The 17,909-nt window shown below is 37.2% G+C and overlaps 1 pseudogene across 1 annotated transcript; it reads right to left on the minus strand.

The window, feature by feature from the left end:
- Positions 1 to 368: 368 nt before the first annotated feature.
- Positions 369 to 16,922, minus strand: LOC145501495 (uncharacterized; annotated as a pseudogene). The gene is made up of 13 exons (XR_014051241.1): positions 16,695 to 16,922; positions 15,841 to 16,221; positions 14,961 to 15,256; positions 14,227 to 14,405; positions 13,941 to 14,037; positions 12,743 to 13,077; positions 5,043 to 5,176; positions 3,759 to 3,807; positions 3,516 to 3,636; positions 2,871 to 3,360; positions 2,669 to 2,808; positions 2,388 to 2,571; positions 369 to 1,685 (listed from the first exon to the last, which is right to left on the minus strand). The product of XR_014051241.1 is annotated as an uncharacterized LOC145501495 (transcript).
- Between the last annotated feature and the right edge of the window lie 987 nt (positions 16,923 to 17,909).

A 17,909-nucleotide genomic window follows, 5' to 3' on the forward strand; every position in this document is an offset into this window, starting at 1 on the left:
CTTTTGGCGGTCAAACGAAAACCACTCTTTTCACGAAGGCCATCATTTGTTTGTTTCTTATTATAATTTGACTATTTTACAAATTAATAAAAATTTTATTTAACTCTCCCAATTGGGGCTTTTCAGTGTTAATGAACTACGTACAATAACATACAATACGAAAAGATACAACAGATTAAAACCAAAAAATCAAAATATTACTGAGACGATGAAAGTTCATATAACTTATAACTTATTTCAAGAATGACTATGGTAAAGAGATTTTTAGACATTGTTTCATGTTGCTATAAAAAATAGCTCTTAGAATAGCTCTGAGAAACACTAATTTGTGCAAAATTAAATTTAATTGCTTCGTAAACTGAGAACTGTCCTTTTTCATTTTTTGAAAACAATCTACAAAAAAACGGCAATACGAAAAAGCTCTATGTGATATTCATTACAGGACAACTTGTACTTGGTGCAGTCCTCGTGTGGAAATCTAAGTACTTATGGAGTTAAAGTCCTTGAATGCTTAAACGTAGGTACACTCTATTAACTTAGGTAACTCGTCTTCCGAGTGCCTTCGACACTTACTATGGTATAACTTACATAGCTGTCTATTGTAGAAATACATATATTTATATGAATAACTGACATTTTACTGACAGACACAACATAATGACAAAGTCCACCATTTTTCTGTGAATAAATTGAATTCCTTGCTTTATGGTTGGCAAGTTTTGCTACTAAAAGGTTACAAATACCAAATTTCCATAAGTGTTATCCTGATTGCCTTCTAATTCCTAAACAGCGTTGCAAAAAGAATTGAGCTCTTTTTCCCCAGCTGTGACTACGACAGCACCACTTGGCTCGTGGCAATGAGTATCAATATAGGTTATGATGCCTTCGGTAAAATAGAACAAAGAAGTTTTCTTGTTGAGTATAAGAAATGCAACGAACGAAGAACGAGAAACAAATGCTTCTTGTAACTGACCACCAACGGTAGATAAAACATGATGTTCTTTCAACCGTACAGGTAAATTGATGCCTACATCCATATCAAACCACATCTCTAGTATGCTAGCAGCTTCTTGTATCGAAAGATACCTTGATGGCAAACTGTCACGACGCAGATCGTAAATGCGATTGCCAATTTCTATACAACCGCGTAATACTTAAAGAAAAATGCTCGAGATACTAGAGTTGCAATCTGGAGGAGCAGTGTTCTGGAGACTTAGGGCATACCCAGCGAGTATACTCATTAAGCTGCATGCTTTGCTTCCGTTCCTGCCTTTGTAGAGGCCTTGACTTATTTCCTTTGGAAATTTCCAACAGGTAACGCCAGGAGCTATAACCTCTGGGGGAACTGCACGTACTAGAGGTGCACTTAAGCTGCTAAGTGCATCCAGGATAGTGTTTGCAGATCCCTTTCCTATCAAGTCGCAGTAGCCACCGCTGATCAACTCAGTGTCTTCTTCATTTTCATCTCCTTCGCCTTTCAAGCTTTCGACATCACCATCTTCTACTTCTACATCATGCGTGAGGAGGAACTGACGAAATGCATCCAGATCTTCAGTCAGCACTGGAGTGAAGGCACTTATCCTGGCAACGATTTGCTTTATGGCAAAATTCTTGCCATCCTGGATTAGGGCTAGTTTTGCCATTATCACCTGCTTCTGGATCGAACAGGTTGTATACCGGAGACTCTACATGTTTGTTAGAAACAAAAACCAACTGTAAGTCACCTACTAAACATGATACAGTACCAAGACCTTGTACGATTTCAAAAATAGTACTATTACGGAAAACATTGATTTAACCACTACAAAAGAACTTGGCACTTGGCACGGTTAGTAGGAAAGCCTTGTAGACCAAGTGGGTCATACACTGCACTTTGACCGTCTGTTATCTCAACCAACAAAAGACTTACTGAAATTTCTTCAGAAGATGCTTCCGAGTAAGTTCCTAGTCCTCTGACTTCATTTTCTTTCTGTACATCTGGAGTGAAGAAAGCAAAGTTAACTCAGTTGAAAGGGACAACACATAACAAGTTCTGTTTTGTTGGATCACTTGAAGCATAACAAAGCATATAGTGAGCTATGTGGACTGGCGTCCGTGTTTTTGTGCATCTGTCTGTCTGTATTATGCAATACATAAATGGATGGATGGACGCACGGACAGATACATGAATAACAGTAAGAAACTTTATTTATGAGTCAAAAGTGTTCAGTATCTGTAAAAAAGGTAAATGTGAGATAACTGGGCAGTACTCAGTTTGCATTGGCGGGTTGGGCTACTGAAACCTGATGTGTAAGTGTTTTTAAAAAAGATATATTCGGAATATAGAAGTTACTAAAGGTTAGCATACGTCACACTATAATGCTATTATTTTAGTTTTGAAAGCTAACGATCCAGATACCTTTCAATAAAATCTGCAGTTGCTCCTGTTGTTTGACCAAGGATGGTAAAACAGTGTTTTTGTAAATGCCATGAATCCAATCATCTCCTTCTGAAGAAGTTTTATTTCTTCCTGAAACCTGGAGGCTTCCATGTGTTTGTCTACCACCAATCGCTTCGTACGGATAGGTACAACTGTGAAAAACGTAGATAAAAATAAGTATTAATAACAAATTAAATTGTTTCGATCATGATTAACTTTAATGTGCTTTTTGGAACATTCTGCTCATACCTTCAACAGTATGAAGTTCAGCTTTCCAGGGAAATTTGCCATTCTCTATCTCCTCTAATTTGGCAGAGCCATCAGAAGAAAGTCGGTTGTACTTAACAAGTAAGTCTTGTAGGTTTGCTTTCTCCACCGTTATTTTTGCACATAGCTTTTAACGCTGTTTTGATCCGTCTAAAGAAATAAAAATATAGAGAAATTTACAGACTAGAAAAAGAAAGAAAGAGAAGGGCCTGTCAAAGGTGGTTTACCGACAGTTAGGTGTAAGCATATTAAATTTTGTTCTTTGGCACGCTTAGGTAAAATTACAAAGAAATCACCTGCAAGTTTTCCCATATTGACTGCCAACTGAGCAATTGAATGGTGAAAATGCTCCATTTGCCTTTCGAAATACAATAGCGCCTTTTCCACTAATACCGCTTCACCTTCATCAAAGTTGGTACAACGTTTTGGTTGAAGGTCGCTGAACTTCTTCCCATACATTAGCTCAGCAGTCTCGCAGAGTAACTTCTGTTTAGAAGTGCAGTCTTGCAGTGTCAACAAGTGACTCAGATATAGCTCTTCATCTTTGGACAGTTGTGGCTTTTTGTTGTATAAAGCTTCATCATCTGAATTTATGTATGAAAACAAATCAAAACTAAAAAGACAAACACACACCAAAAAAAACAGATAAAGAAACTTAAACACAACATTTCGTTATAGCTAAGTGGACAACGCCATTACATCATGCATCAGAGAAAAGCAAGGGGATGATTACACTGGCATATGTGAGAAAAAGTTGGGGCACAATTGTAACAGATAATTTCACTACATGTGGGTTTCAAGTGCCAAACATGACTTCAAAATACCTAACCTTTTGCAACCAGACGAACATCTGATTTCCAACTTTCAAAACACACATCTGTTTCCTTCAGACCAACACTTTGATACAGCTCTTTAATTTCCTGAGCCAGCGGCTTAAGATGATTTTGGGCCTGGGAACAGAGAGGTATGAAGCAGACACATTGATTTCAAACTGTGTTATCAAGGAATGATTAGCAATAAATAATCCACCCTAACTATCACAGCACTGAAAGACAAAAGCTGTCATTTATACCTTTGTATATCGTTTTGTAAGTGAATGAGGAAGTCTTTCAAATTTTCTCCTGTTCCAATGAATAGAATGTTCTTCGTATAGTGTGATCGTCCGGGTGAGTGTAGTTCTAAAAAGAACTGTTGTTGGTGACTGACATTTCTACAACCTGAGCGGAAGTCATCTTCAGATTCAAGTGAATAGTGTTTGTCAGTCGATGATCTTATAATTCTGGTCCGTTAAACGTGATTGGTCAGTATAGCCATGATGGTATTGGCTGAAAGACTCGTGTAAAGTTTGTCATCAGTCAAATTAAATTACGCTACGAACAGGAACCCTACGCCTGTTACTACAGTGACTATACCTTAAATTAAGGGCACTTCTGAGACCATCTCGCAGATCCTACAGCCCTACAACATTTGTGTAGCCCACAAACCTACAACTACGTTACGACACTTACTGACCAACGTGAAAGACAGAGATGAACCTAACGACAGACAGGGAGCAGTTTACAAGATCAAATGCTCCAACTGCCAGGCTTCCTACATTGGTGAGACTGGCAGAAACCTTAACACGAGACTGACTGAACACAAACAAGCCACGAGAAATGGTGATGCCAACAATCACATTGCTGTACATCATCAACTGACAAACCACAACATTGACTGGGACTCTGCTCAGTGCTTAACCTACAGTACAAACTATTTTCAACGACTGACTCTGGAAAGCTGGTACACTAACCTAGAACAAACACCTCTTAACAGATGTCAACAACTACTGGCGCCTTACAAACGACTTATCCACGACAGAAACGAAACCGACAAACAGACTTCTAACAGACCGACTTAACAATACACGGACCAAAACCGACCTAATTGACTAACAATAGACGGATTGAAACCCACCAATGACTGATGACAAACTTTACACAAGTCTTTCAGCAAATACCATCATGGCTATACTGACCAATCACGTTCAACGGACCAGACTTATAAGATCATCGACTGACAAACACTATTCACTTGACTCTGAAGATGACTTCCAATCAGGTTGTCGAAACGTCAGGTACTCCTGGGTACCTGGGTTCAAACCATTTACTGAATAGAATGTTCAGTAAGTAGTTCTTCTCTACCTATCGGGTTGTCAAGTAATAGAAAGAAAAATGAAAACATAAACACTTTAATCTAATACTTTAGATTACTATATTATAAAAAAAATTATGAAGATATCTGAATCTAACATGGCTGGTTGGTGCTTCACATGGGGCATAGCTTTCAGTTGCCTTTGTTATTTTGTTAGATGCATGACAATAAGAGTGCTGTACCTTCAGGGAGCATATGCTTTGTACAGGAGCCTAATCTCGAGAAGTGGCTGTTGATATGCTCAACTTCTTCCCCAGTAGTTGCAGCTGCCTCATTCTGCCACCTACCACCCCACAAGACCTGAGTGGAAACATATACAGTGTACAGTAAACACACGCATGTAAGAACACTGATTTCAGGTTGTCAACTGATTATCTTTTTATTTATGGGATGCTTAGTGAAAACCAGCCTGAAAGTGTTCTTAAAATTGGTTTCAGAAACACTTCAGGAGGTTTACTTGTTGCATACACTGAAAAAAAATCAATAAATACAAACAGATAAATACAAGTATTGCATGTATTTCATCCAGTATGCACTAAAATTCATTACTTAAATTAGCTGAGAGGAAAGGGAGACCCAACTGATAAATAACACTTCACCGTACTGTGATGATAAATTCCTTTAAGATTGTTGAAATGTCAGTCTTAACAACAGAACCCTTCAAAGGACTACTCTAATCCAAACAATCAGACTTCACAACCAACTGTATTGTTTCCTTATTGTAAAACCTTTTCCTTTATACCGGAACATGTTTTACTTATCGAGCTGAATTTGACCTTATCTATACAGTAGCTTATTGGCAAAATTTCAGCATGATGTTCTCAGTCCGCTTGTTCTTATGAGAAGGTTCAACTCAATCTAACAGGTTTGCCTCTTATATGTACATATATAAAACATTTCTAAGTACATGGATTTAAAGCCTTTTCAATTAAAATTGTATTTACACGACAGTTTCCAAATGCACAAGAGTCAACAATATCATTGCAGATGCATATAACTATAAGTACAGTACTGCTCAAAAGTAAGTTACCACCTCTCGTCTCATTTCTCGTGAGATGAGTCTCGTTTCTCTCGAGACGTTTCTTGTTTCTCGCGAGAATCACTGAAGTGTTTAGTATGGCTTATATTACGCGTAAGAAACCGGTTACAAGTAACGATTGCCGCTCTGCAGTTCGTTGTCAAATCGATGGGACCGTCCAACATAAAATATGCATTGATCATTTGCTCGATTCATATCGAACAAAGGTAATATCGAACATCGAACTTAACTACAAGTAGAGTTACATGCGTTTCAATTCGTGCAATCATGGGGGCAAAGAGTCGATTTTGCGAATCTTGCTCACTCTGAATGATTTAAGTTACCTACATTTGCTCGCTCTGCAATAACCGCTAATTCAAACAAACATTTAATTTTGCCTAGGAGAAAAACGTTCCGGCTTTCAGCATGCGCCAGCGAGTCAATTGTGAATGGGAGTCATGAAAGCGTCACGGAAATTGTTGAAAAAATGATATCTCCGGTTCTGTTTGGTATAAATCGTTCATTCAAACGCTGAAATACTATATCTTTGAAGACAGGAGTTTTTATTGAGGTTTCTGAGATGTGCCGTTTACATTACATGTAGTTTTAAATTTTTCTGCCAATGCGAGTTTTGTCTAGCGGCACGCGTCGACAAGTCAACAACATAATGAACTTTTATTGTTCTCCGAAACATCAAGGCAAACACTAAAAATATATTTCCAGTTCTATTTGGCATAAATCGTTTATTCAAACGGCAAAATACAATATCTTTGAATACAGGAGTTTCCAATAATGTTTATGTGATGCGACGTTTACATTAACTCAATGTTTTTGCAAGGGAAAGTTCTGTCTAGCAGCAGTCGATTTAATACGCAAATGAAGTTTGTTTCGCAAAGCATTGCGGCAAAAACATCACCGGTTCTATTTGATATAAATTGTTTTTTTCCAATGGCACAATACACTCTCTTTAACAGATAGAATTTTTGTTGCTCGACAACGAAGATCTCGAGCAGTATGTAAATAAACATTTTATATATCGGTCGATACAGCAGTCTAGGCCTGCCATAAGATACATGATCCAACTTCTGAACACTGAAACGCACTTTTATTACCACATTTGCACATAACTATTATTAACATTGGCCAGCTAGTCTAAGAGTTGTGATCTTTTCTAAATTACATTCATGACAACGGAAACTTTTCTCTTCAAACGGCAATACTGTACTTGAGCACGCTTAAATCCACGAAACTATGTTGTTGTCTCTCAATCTTTCTTATATGAACTTGAACAGGTGAGAATCTCCAATTTTAAGACTGATGAATCCATTTTTTCACAAACTGATCGTTAGGGTTCAATCTAAGGAAGCGGATTTTAGCGCACTCAAACATATGAATTAATTACTGTAACATTAAAAATAGATATTTAATCTCGTCGTTCCTGGCCATCACGCTTTTTCCTTTGCAAAAATTTGTCGAAAGCAATAACACATTTCCTCCACACTAAGTCCTCTTGTACTGGGGTACATGGATACAGTTTTAGAACATACTTTTTTACAATATCTATTTTCGCAGCATTCAGCTGCCCCTTTCCCCGAGTCCCAGTACAGTTACGGTTAATTAACTCCTCCGGCTTAAAGATAATGCTTAAAAACTTACCGGTGAAATTTCCCACACGACAACTTGAATGCTTCAAAAGTAATGCCTCCCCCATAAATATTTTATCCTCCTCCCCCAACGACTGTTCCCGTGAAACATTACCAATTTCCTTATCACCCTCTTCCAAAGCGCTTGCCCGTTCCATAACATTTGAAATGTCCCCTAAAATGCGATTTCCTCCACTTCCCCGTGAAACAACATTTTCCGTGGATCCCTGACCAAACCTTCCCATAACATTTGAAATATCCTGCAAACAGAAGTACCTGACATTCATCCTATCAAAATCAGTAAAATAGAACTATAAGAAAAAAAGGACCGGGAAGCTTCTCTAAAAGTGAACATTTCAAATTTTGTTAACAAGGTTGTTGACTTTGAAAACTTCAGGTTATACCACATGTAACCGCTGTCGCAAAACATTTGCAATCTCAATAGAAGATACAATATATACATTTCATTGCGGATCTTAGTGGAGTGATACCAAACCGTCCAAGCATTGACATCTCAATTTGCTTAATTATCAATGTTTACTTTGTCAAGTTACCTCGTTGCCGGCATCCTTCTCCCCACTCACATTGTTGTTAGTGTTACACAATGCAGGTAGCACGGTTTCGGACTGTTCTTTCTCCGGCTCTACAGGTGCTACCATCAGAAGTACCTGACATTCATCCTATCAAACCCAATAAAATAGAAATATAAGAAAACAAAAATGACCGGGAAGCTACTCTAAATCTGTGTTATTCGCGAATAGTTACATTGTTAACTTCAAAACTCTTCGGGCTATGCTATGCTATCTCCCTAGAAAATGTTGACTCTAAAAACCATTGAAATTTCAAGTTACCTTCTTTCCTCCATTTTTCTTTTTCCCAGTATCCTTCTTCCCAGCCCCTCTCTTCATCATATTCACATCCTTTTCCTGAAGTGAAGAAATAAAGTATTGTTGACCTGGCATTACATACAGGTAAAAACTTATTCTGTGATGTCAATTAGTAGTTGACATGAATTGCTTGTAACTTCATCATTCCAATTACCTTACTATCTATTGCTTTTGGCCCACTAAAAAATAATTCTGTTGGCCTCCTAATGCTCCTGTGGTAAAAATCAATATCTCTTCGCCCCAAAACTACGAAACCAGTCCTTACTGTATAGGCAGTAATTTAAGGCAAAATTTATATGACCGGTGTTACCAAGTGCAAGCGAACGCGACTAGAAGCTGCATTAGTTAATAATCAGAACTACATGTAACATAAGTTCAAAATAAAAAAAAAAGCAAAAAATTCACAAAAGTTAACTTCTGTGTGGAGCGCAGTAACTTTTGTATGGAGCGAAGTGACTTTTTTATCGAGTCTAAATGTATTTAATTTATTGCGCGTGTAGTTGCACAAGACTTCTTTTAATGGAGACTGTATTGTTTTTTTGCCACACATACCCACGCGTAAAGTGTGAACTTATGTTAATTCAAGGTGAGGCTTTTTTTTCGGCACAACGCTTCAACCTTTCAAAGACTTGTTCATTTGAAAATTCGGACCTCAACTATTTGTGTTATCTTAAAAGATTCTACATTGTCGAGCTCAATCGAATTGATTTCGATTTCCTAACGTTCGATTGACTATGACCGGTGTTACCAAGTGCGACCGAACGCAACTAGAAGCTGGATTATTTAATAATCAGAACTACATGTAACATAAGTTCAAAATAACAAAAAGCAAAACATTCACAGCAAAGTTAACTTCTGCGTGGAGCGCAGTAACTTTTGTATGGAGCGAAGTGACTTCGATTATGGAGTGAACTGACTTTTGGTTGGGGCGAAGTGACCGTAATTCGTTACGCTGGTAACAATCATTACTTAAACCAACGTTAAAACCTGAATGTTCTAATTACCCAAATGACTATTACGTTACAATCATAGTAACCAACGTTCTGCGCGCTCGAAAACCCTGAACATTCTAATTACGCTACAAGCATCATATCAGAAGGACAGATCTCGACTTACCTTACGTGGCTTCTTTCTCAGTTGTGCCTGGTTTTCCTTATCGTCGCCTCTAAGGTACTCCTGAGAAAAGGCCAGATCCTTCTTGTGCAAGACTTGATAATGATCTACCAAGGAAAATCAAGCGGTTACAAAAATTTAGTTGATTATCAACTTGTACTTGATAAAGGTAAATTTTACTGCTGTAACGAATTTGATGAAAAGCTGGCGTTTTCAACTTGTCCGCCAACACAGCACCTGAGTTTCTTTAGTCACTAATCACTTTGTTGGTTACAAAAGTTGCCGTGAGTTCAACGACATTTCACGAAGGTGAGTTGATAAGCTTACAAAAAGTTAACGCAATTATTACATCTGTACTTACCACTTAATGCAACTATTTTAGCGGGAACATGCTCCCCCTGCCAGTTAATGGTGACGTCCACGCCAACTGCAGCTGCTCTCTTTTCCAAAATCAAGAGTGTAGGAGTAATGCCAGTCTTACCCTCTTCGGGGAAAAAACAGTGCCTTTGAAGGTAATTGTGTCTCGCGACATAATTTTCTGGCAGCCATTTTCTTGTTAGTGTTTTTCTCTTAACAATGCACATGACGATTGTCAGAGTAATCAAATTACTATGGTGTTTTTAAAAACGCAGGGGTGCTTTTATAGTGTGTGTAACAAGTCCTTTGTTTAAAAACGGATCCAAATTCCTTGTCATTGATTGGCTACTGAGTATTTAAATTTTTCATTGTTAATGGTGGATCCAAATTTCCTGATGCTCATTGGCTTTTTAAAATGTATTGAAATTTTATTGATACCTAACTGGCTAGTTATGTTTTTCTTGTTAAAATGTATTGAATGACAGTTGCATCTCACTCAACAGTAAGAGCATTCCTTTCAATCACGGGTTGCTTGACAAATAAACAAAAAGCAAAAATTGTCAGGCTTCGAGAACAAAATAGAAATATTAGTCAAATTGTGAAAATTCTTGGCGATGATGACTGCCAAATAAGTCATCTCAGTGTGAGGTGCTTTTTAGAACGTTTCCAAGAAAGGCAGTCATTTTCGAATGCCCCTCTACCAGGTCGTCTAAATGAAAATGTCACGCCAGAAGTATTGAACTTTATTGATGCTGAAATGGAGAAGAATGACGAACTCACAGCACCAAAGCTTGGCAAAAAGCTCCAGGAACAGTTCGGCGTCAACTTCTCTGAGAGCAAGGTGAAGAGGCTGAGGGAGAAGCTTGAGTGGGTTCAGACTGGCACGAAATACTGCCAGCTGATACACGAGACGAACCGCGCCAAACGACTGGAGTTCTGTCTGAAGTGTGTGGAAGACAACGAGCAGTTCGATGATGTCATCTTCACAGATGAATGTTCTGTTCATATGGAAAAGCACACCAAGCTATGCTTCCGTCGCAGGTGGGAGCAGCCGAAGCTGAAAGGATGAGCCAAGCATCCTTTCAAAGTACACATCTGGGCGAGTATCTCGAAAAGAGGACCGACTAGAGTGGGAACATGGATGCGACGTTTTATGTCAACGAAATCTTGGAAAATTCCCTTCTGCCCTTCACCCAGAATTTAAAGTTTATTTCAAAAAGTTGAAGCGCATATTGTTGACATTCGCAATTACGGTCGCATCCCTAGCAACACATGATAAGTTTTCATTTGGAGTACCTAGAAGAAACGTTTGCCTGTAAACTGTGAATAAAAAATCAGTCGAGTTTTCATGATCAAAGCATGGTTTAGCATGTTTACGAGTATGAATAAAAAGTTAGTCGAGGTTTCATGATCAAAGCGTAGTTTAGCATTTTTATGAGTATGAATAAAAAGTTAGTCGAGGTTTCATGATCAAAGCGTGGTTTAACATGTTTACGAGTATGAATAAAAAGTTAGTCGAGGTTTCATGATCAAAGAGTGGTTTAACATGTTTACGAGTATGAATAAAAAGTTAGTCAAGGTTTCGTGATCAAAGTGTGGTTTAGCATGTTAACGAGTATGAATAAAAAGTTAGTCAAGGTTTCATTATCAAAGCGTGGTTTAGCATGTTCACGAGTATGAATAAAATGGTAATGGAGGTTTCATGTTCAAAGTGTGGTCTAGCATGTTCACAAGTTTGAAAAAATGGCAATTGAGGTTTCATGATTAAAGCGTGGTGTTGCATGTTCACAAGTTTGAATAAAATGTTAGAGGTTTGACGTGGCAAAAAGCGTGTGAACACAAATGTGGATAAAAAGTTGGTCGAGGCTCAGTGATTAAAGTGTGTGTTCAAAAGGTAGTCGAGATTCCTTATGTTTACAAAGCGTGTGTTCTCAAGCGTACACAAGTATGAATAAAAAGTTAGTCAACTCGGATTTCATGTGCAAAGCGAGCGTTCACAAGTTTGAATAAATTAGTTATTCGTATGTAAAGTGAAGTGAAGTGTGATCAAAGCGTGGCGTGCTCACAACTTTTGAATAAAAAGTTCGAGGCTTATGTGCAAAGTGTGTGTTTGCAAGTTTGAATATTAAATTATTTTACAGAACACTTAGCGTCGTTTCGTATGTTCGCAATCTTTGGATAAAAAGTTCGTCGAGTTTCCCGACAAATCAGTTGGGAGCAATAGTTGGCAAAACAGGTTGCACTGCTGTATTGACATAGTGATCGCAATCGCAGCTTCAACTTCCAACACGTAGATCAGGTGACAAAATTCCACGTTTCATGAACACTACATTTTGATTATCAACTGTATGAATCACGTTTAGGGTTGCGAACAAACTTTTTTTTTAAGATCTATACAAACAAGAGAATTAATACAACTGTAAAACATATTTGTAAACACGAGTGACTAACTTGCCACCGATTCACATACCTTCGACTTTTATCGTGCATGTATTTACAAAAACTAAACGTCAAGCAAGTCTGGCTGTAATGCAAAAAGGTTTGGCCGATGTTTATGAAACAATACGGGACGCTTGAGAATTTATAATACACACATGGTACACACGCATTGCTGATGAGAATGAAAATCGTGTCTACCGTGCTAATCGATACGATACAGACGTCTTATTAACAAAACAGGTTTCGAATACCGACAAATGCATAGCATTGGTACTTCCAGTGCACTCGCGAGAAACAAGACTTATCTCATTTCTCTCGAGACTCATCTCGTTTCTCTCGAGACGAGTCTCGCGAGAAACGAGATGCGTCTCGCGAGACGGTGGTAACTTACTTTTGAGCGGTACTGTACCTGACATGACCAAGCATGAGCTTTTGTATGCATCACTGACAATGCTGGTTTCATTTTCTGGGCAGTTCCTGGGTCATTCTTTTTTAGCCAAGGCCAGTATTTACAAATGACATTGTACCAAAAAAAATCAATTTTTTGGGAATATAGTAGTTGACTTGAAGATAGTGTGCATAGCCATAAGCCTCCCTATACATCATGTTGATGGCATGCTGTGCCAATCCGTGCCTGCATCCTGATATCTCCAGGCCTGTCTCAGACAGATTTCTCCTCTTCTTTATTGTGTTTCTTGCTGCACACCAGTTTGATTCACCACACTTTGCATGCTCATCTGTTTTCTAAATTGAAATTCACATAAGCTTCAAATTTATTAAATATCAGACTAGATTTTTTTGGAGTCTGATAGAGTATGTCACATTGAATCAAACTAAACCTAAGTTATAAAAAATAAACACCTAGACATCTACACGATACTTATAAAGTGCCTTTCACTGTTGCTACCAAAACATTTCAATAATGCATCCAGAAAATAGTCCATCAGTACAATTATTGTAGACTCCATTTAAATTATAATATTATGGCTTATTTAAATATTCAAGTGCAGGCAATGGCAGCACTTCCAGCCAGTGTTGTAAACATTAAGAATGTAAATGAATCATTAAAAACACATTTAAAGTAAATTTAGACTGATAACTACTTATACTGTAAAGGGGACAGTGCAGACATTAAATAGGCTACATTAGATATACAATTGCTTTCCACAGGTGAGCACTGAAATCATTCTAGGATACTCTATTGAAAGGGCCATTAAATCCACACAAACCCAGACACCTACATGTGTCTAACATTACATGAAAATGTTGTAGTTAAAAATTAAATTCAGGTAAAAATTAAATTCCTTTGTCTTTTAACCCTTATTAGGGTTAGAAGACAAAGGAAATTGAGAATCAAACTAGGTTAAAATCACTTTAACCTGAATTTAATTTTTAACTACAACAAACATGCTTTTTCACTAGTACTGTATTTGTACAAGTACTGTCTGTCTTTCTGATAAAATAGCTATAGCATGGTACCACACTGCAATATTATCTACAGCATGCCAATTATTTTGGAGTAATTGGGAATCTAGTATCATACATTTTAAGTTGGCTTCTTTGAAATGTGTACAGGCAGAATGATACATGTTTAATAGAGCTCTTACCCTTTGCTTAACACCTTGATAGACCTCATGTATATGGTTGTCAACTTTCTCATTTGAAACGACAAATGCCTCTCCGTAGTAACAGTCTTTTTTTCTTCTAAATAAAGGTGTCATAAAAAATAATATTACAACTATTAATTATTGTTATAATAATTACTTAGCCAAAGAAAATAGTTGCCAATTGGTGCTTAATGAAAGCACTGTTCACTGACCTTTATGTTAAAAAAAATATGAATCAAAAATAAACATTCTTTGTTATTGGGGCAAAATTAATTACAAAACTTACATTCCAGCAGATTTAAATCTGTAGAGTTTCATGTTGCCATCAACATGCACAGAATGTTGGTGATCACTACATGATGGGCATTCCATCCGGTCAATCTGTCGTAATTTGTCTAGTTCAAATTGACAGTACTTCCATTCTTTAAAGGATGTTCCAAATGTTGTGGCATTAATTGTTGCGACCTGGAAAGAATATTCAAGCTATCATGTTATGAAATGTCACAACCTCTTTAGTTATGATCTCTATGCAATCCACAAATGTTATCTTTCAAACAACAGGTAAGAAAAAGAAAATGAGTTTTTAATCATCAAGTTTTTTTTTCCTTGTGTCAACAACAAAGCTTTTAACTAAATGATCATTTAGTGCAAGCCCACTTTTAAGAGAGAATTAATATTTGTTGGTATGTTGAGAGCTTCTTAATTAAAAGCAAATGTAGGAATCTTAAAATACATCTGGCACTCAGGACTGCAGAAATAGACATCACCAAGCTGAACTGCTGTCCTCAGATCCCACTAGGAGGCAGAACAAAGAAAACCTTTTAAACACTGGCTAACAGCCTGTCAGCAATAACATTACTACATAGTGCAGCCCGAATATAAAGTTCACTTTGCTGGTATTAACAATAAGCTATTAAATTGTTGCAGCATTATACACCATATACAACCTATCAGCAACATACAAGAACTAATTAACAACCACATTTCTAATGACTGATAGTCTTCAATCTTGGTACTCACACGTCCTTTTCTCTTTGAAAAGAGTTCAAGTGACTTGAGAAATGAGTGCTCAGACACTCCAGGAATCTGCTTCTGAAGAAGATCCCAGTAAAGGAAAAGGTCTTGATTAAAGACATATGTCATATCTCTGATACTTCCTGGCCAAAACCCTGACTGTGTTACAACCACTGGTTCAGAAGTGCAAATGAGTTTATTACATTTGAGACATTGATATCTCTGGTGATTTATGTCAAACCGTCCTGAAATTTGACATACAAGTGTGTAATTAGGTAAGAAGGACAAACTGATTGTAACATCTGAAGAAGCCAATAACAGGCTTGATTAAAATTTAGAAAATGCAGCAAAAAATTAAATGCTAATATGTTACAGAAATAGAATATGTTTAGGTTTTTTTACAGGAAGTAAATTCATACAAGCCTATTACTACCTTGAAGAGTAACAATGATGCAGTGACTTTCTGTCAAAATTTCTTGAGGTTTGCAAAGGCCATTGCAGATCATACAATGAAGCTCTGAAATTGGCAGACTTCTCACTGATAAAGAACAAAATAAATTAAGGTAAGCATTTTACAAATGCTAAATGATTCCTCTGCTATGCTGAAATACAAAACATAAATAAATAAAAATTAAGACAACTTAGGCAAGGACACTGCTAAGATTTTACACTATTTGTTAATAAATTTAAACAACCAAAAAAAATGATGTCAATGTTTGTAAACAGGAAGTGTAAAAAGATTTATAATTTATATTTTGTGTTGTTTCTTTATGCTAATATATGTTTATGGTTTACATGTGACAAAATTACTATTCTAAGTAGACTTTCACTGCCATTTTAAATAGATAACACACACATAAATGTAACCAAATAAAAGATTAATTACCTACTATTTCCCATTCGCCATTACTGCCCAATGATGTTGTAACAGGGATGGGCAAATACTGCCCATTAACTATGGCATTTCTGTCATGAAATGGCCTTGTTCCATGAACAGTCTTATCGCAACCCTGACACAGATGTCTTGCACTGGAACACATGTCACATTTCACCACTGCAGCTTTAACCATACACCTGTTGCACAAAACATCCTCAGGAACAACAAAAGTGGACTGCAATAGGGCTTTGAAAAGATATGACCGATGCTCTTCCCAGCTTTCATTTAAAGCAGCCTGCCTTTCTGACCATTTCTGCCTCCTGGGTGGGTCACTTTCTTGCAATCTTGCCAGAAGTTCTTGCGATTCTAACAATATATCTTTCATTTCTCCTTTAAAAAAAAAACATTGAGAGTAAAAACAACAGTAACAATTTTTTTAACAATACATTTATTATTAGTATTCTTATGTAATATGCAATCACTACAATGTAACAGCGGTTCTAATATCATTGATTTAAGGCAACATGACCTTCACACCATGATTTGATTGTGAAGGCTAAAGCTATGATATTATGGGTTTTCTAGGCTGGAGTCTTCGATATGAATAATGTCAACGTTAAAATTGCTCCAAAAAAGCCCTAAGCTCTATTCAAAAAGATAATAGTTGCAACAAGGAACAAACCACTCATTGAATTGGATGAACACGTCGATGAATGTAAACTTTCACTTTCACAACAGCTCATGCCATCTGGAATGTCTGCATGAAGAAGAAAAGAGAGCTCATGAATCAAGAGCCAAGCAGAAATGTCTTTAAAGTACTAATAGATAGTCACTGATTGCAAAGCAAGAAGCTGCAACTGTACCATCACTTTCGAAACCAGGAGTCTCCGGAGCAAAACTGATCTCTTTTCGTCTTTTCTTGGGTTGCCCTTGGTATGTTCCTTTGTTATTGCGGAGTCCGTTAACAGGATCTCTCCCATATTCATAGTGGTGATCTTTGCGTCCTTTCTTCTTCGTCAAACCCAGCAATTCTTTTCCTCTGTCAAGTAGCTCAGCCATTGAGGGAAGCTTCCGTTTTCGATGACTCATTTTTAGGATAATTTAAACTTAATAAATAATTGATTTAAAAGAGTTCGCAAGCAGCTTCCACCACTAAAAGCCTCCAAAGCCATTGCAATTTACCGATACTTACCGCCTCCGTCCGCCATATTGGATAAAGCACAATCCACGGTCCCTCGTTTGTCACTACGCATGCCGGAATTGACCGGAGGATTACGATAACAATAATTTCAGAGTCAAATAAGAAATCGCGCTAATCATAATTTTGGTCTCGAGATCATGTTGCTACAAGCAGACCAAGGTTGAGCTGTCCGGGCAACAATCTAACTTATTCAGGCAATTGAAGGTTCAGAAGCAGGGAAGAGGGAGCTAAAGAAAATCACTGCAGAAGGGAATAAACATGAAGGCAAAGAAGGAATGAAGGCAGGCGACTGCATTAGTGGAGTGTGGGAGAAGGACAGAGAGAGTTTTTTCAAGGACCAACGAAACAATGGTATGAGTGTAAATTTTTTCTCATAAGTTTGTATTTATGTTGATTTTCTCTTTAATTAATAAGAACAATGTTAGTTAATATGTTGGGATAGACAGAATTGAACAGTTTCAAATACAGTACACTTTTAATATTTTTGCTATACTATACTAGTTGACAATTCAAGGGATCTATAAGCTTCAGTAGTTTTAAAGAACTATTAAAAAGTGACTAAAAAATTATGTTGTTATCAGGCAGACCATAATGGAAAAGTTTTAAAAGCAGTGGTCTATTTATAACCTGCAACATCTACCAGCCCCATGATATAACCTCTGCATAAAATTAAATGTGTGTTGTTAATTTTTTAGTGACTGGCAAAAAGGGAAACAGATGGTCTTTGGCCACCATCAGAGTTGGTAAGTTTTTAAAAGTTTTATTTCATTCTTCTAACATCGTAAACCTGCGATGAGTAGACCTGACTAGACCAAGACAGCAATTTGCAAAAAACAAGAAAAGTAATTTAAAGATAGGGTTTTAATTTTCACTGTTC

This window comes from Orbicella franksi, chromosome 10 (genome assembly GCF_964199315.1).
Source record: "Orbicella franksi chromosome 10, jaOrbFran1.1, whole genome shotgun sequence".
NCBI classification, from domain to species: Eukaryota; Metazoa; Cnidaria; class Anthozoa; order Scleractinia; family Merulinidae; genus Orbicella; species Orbicella franksi.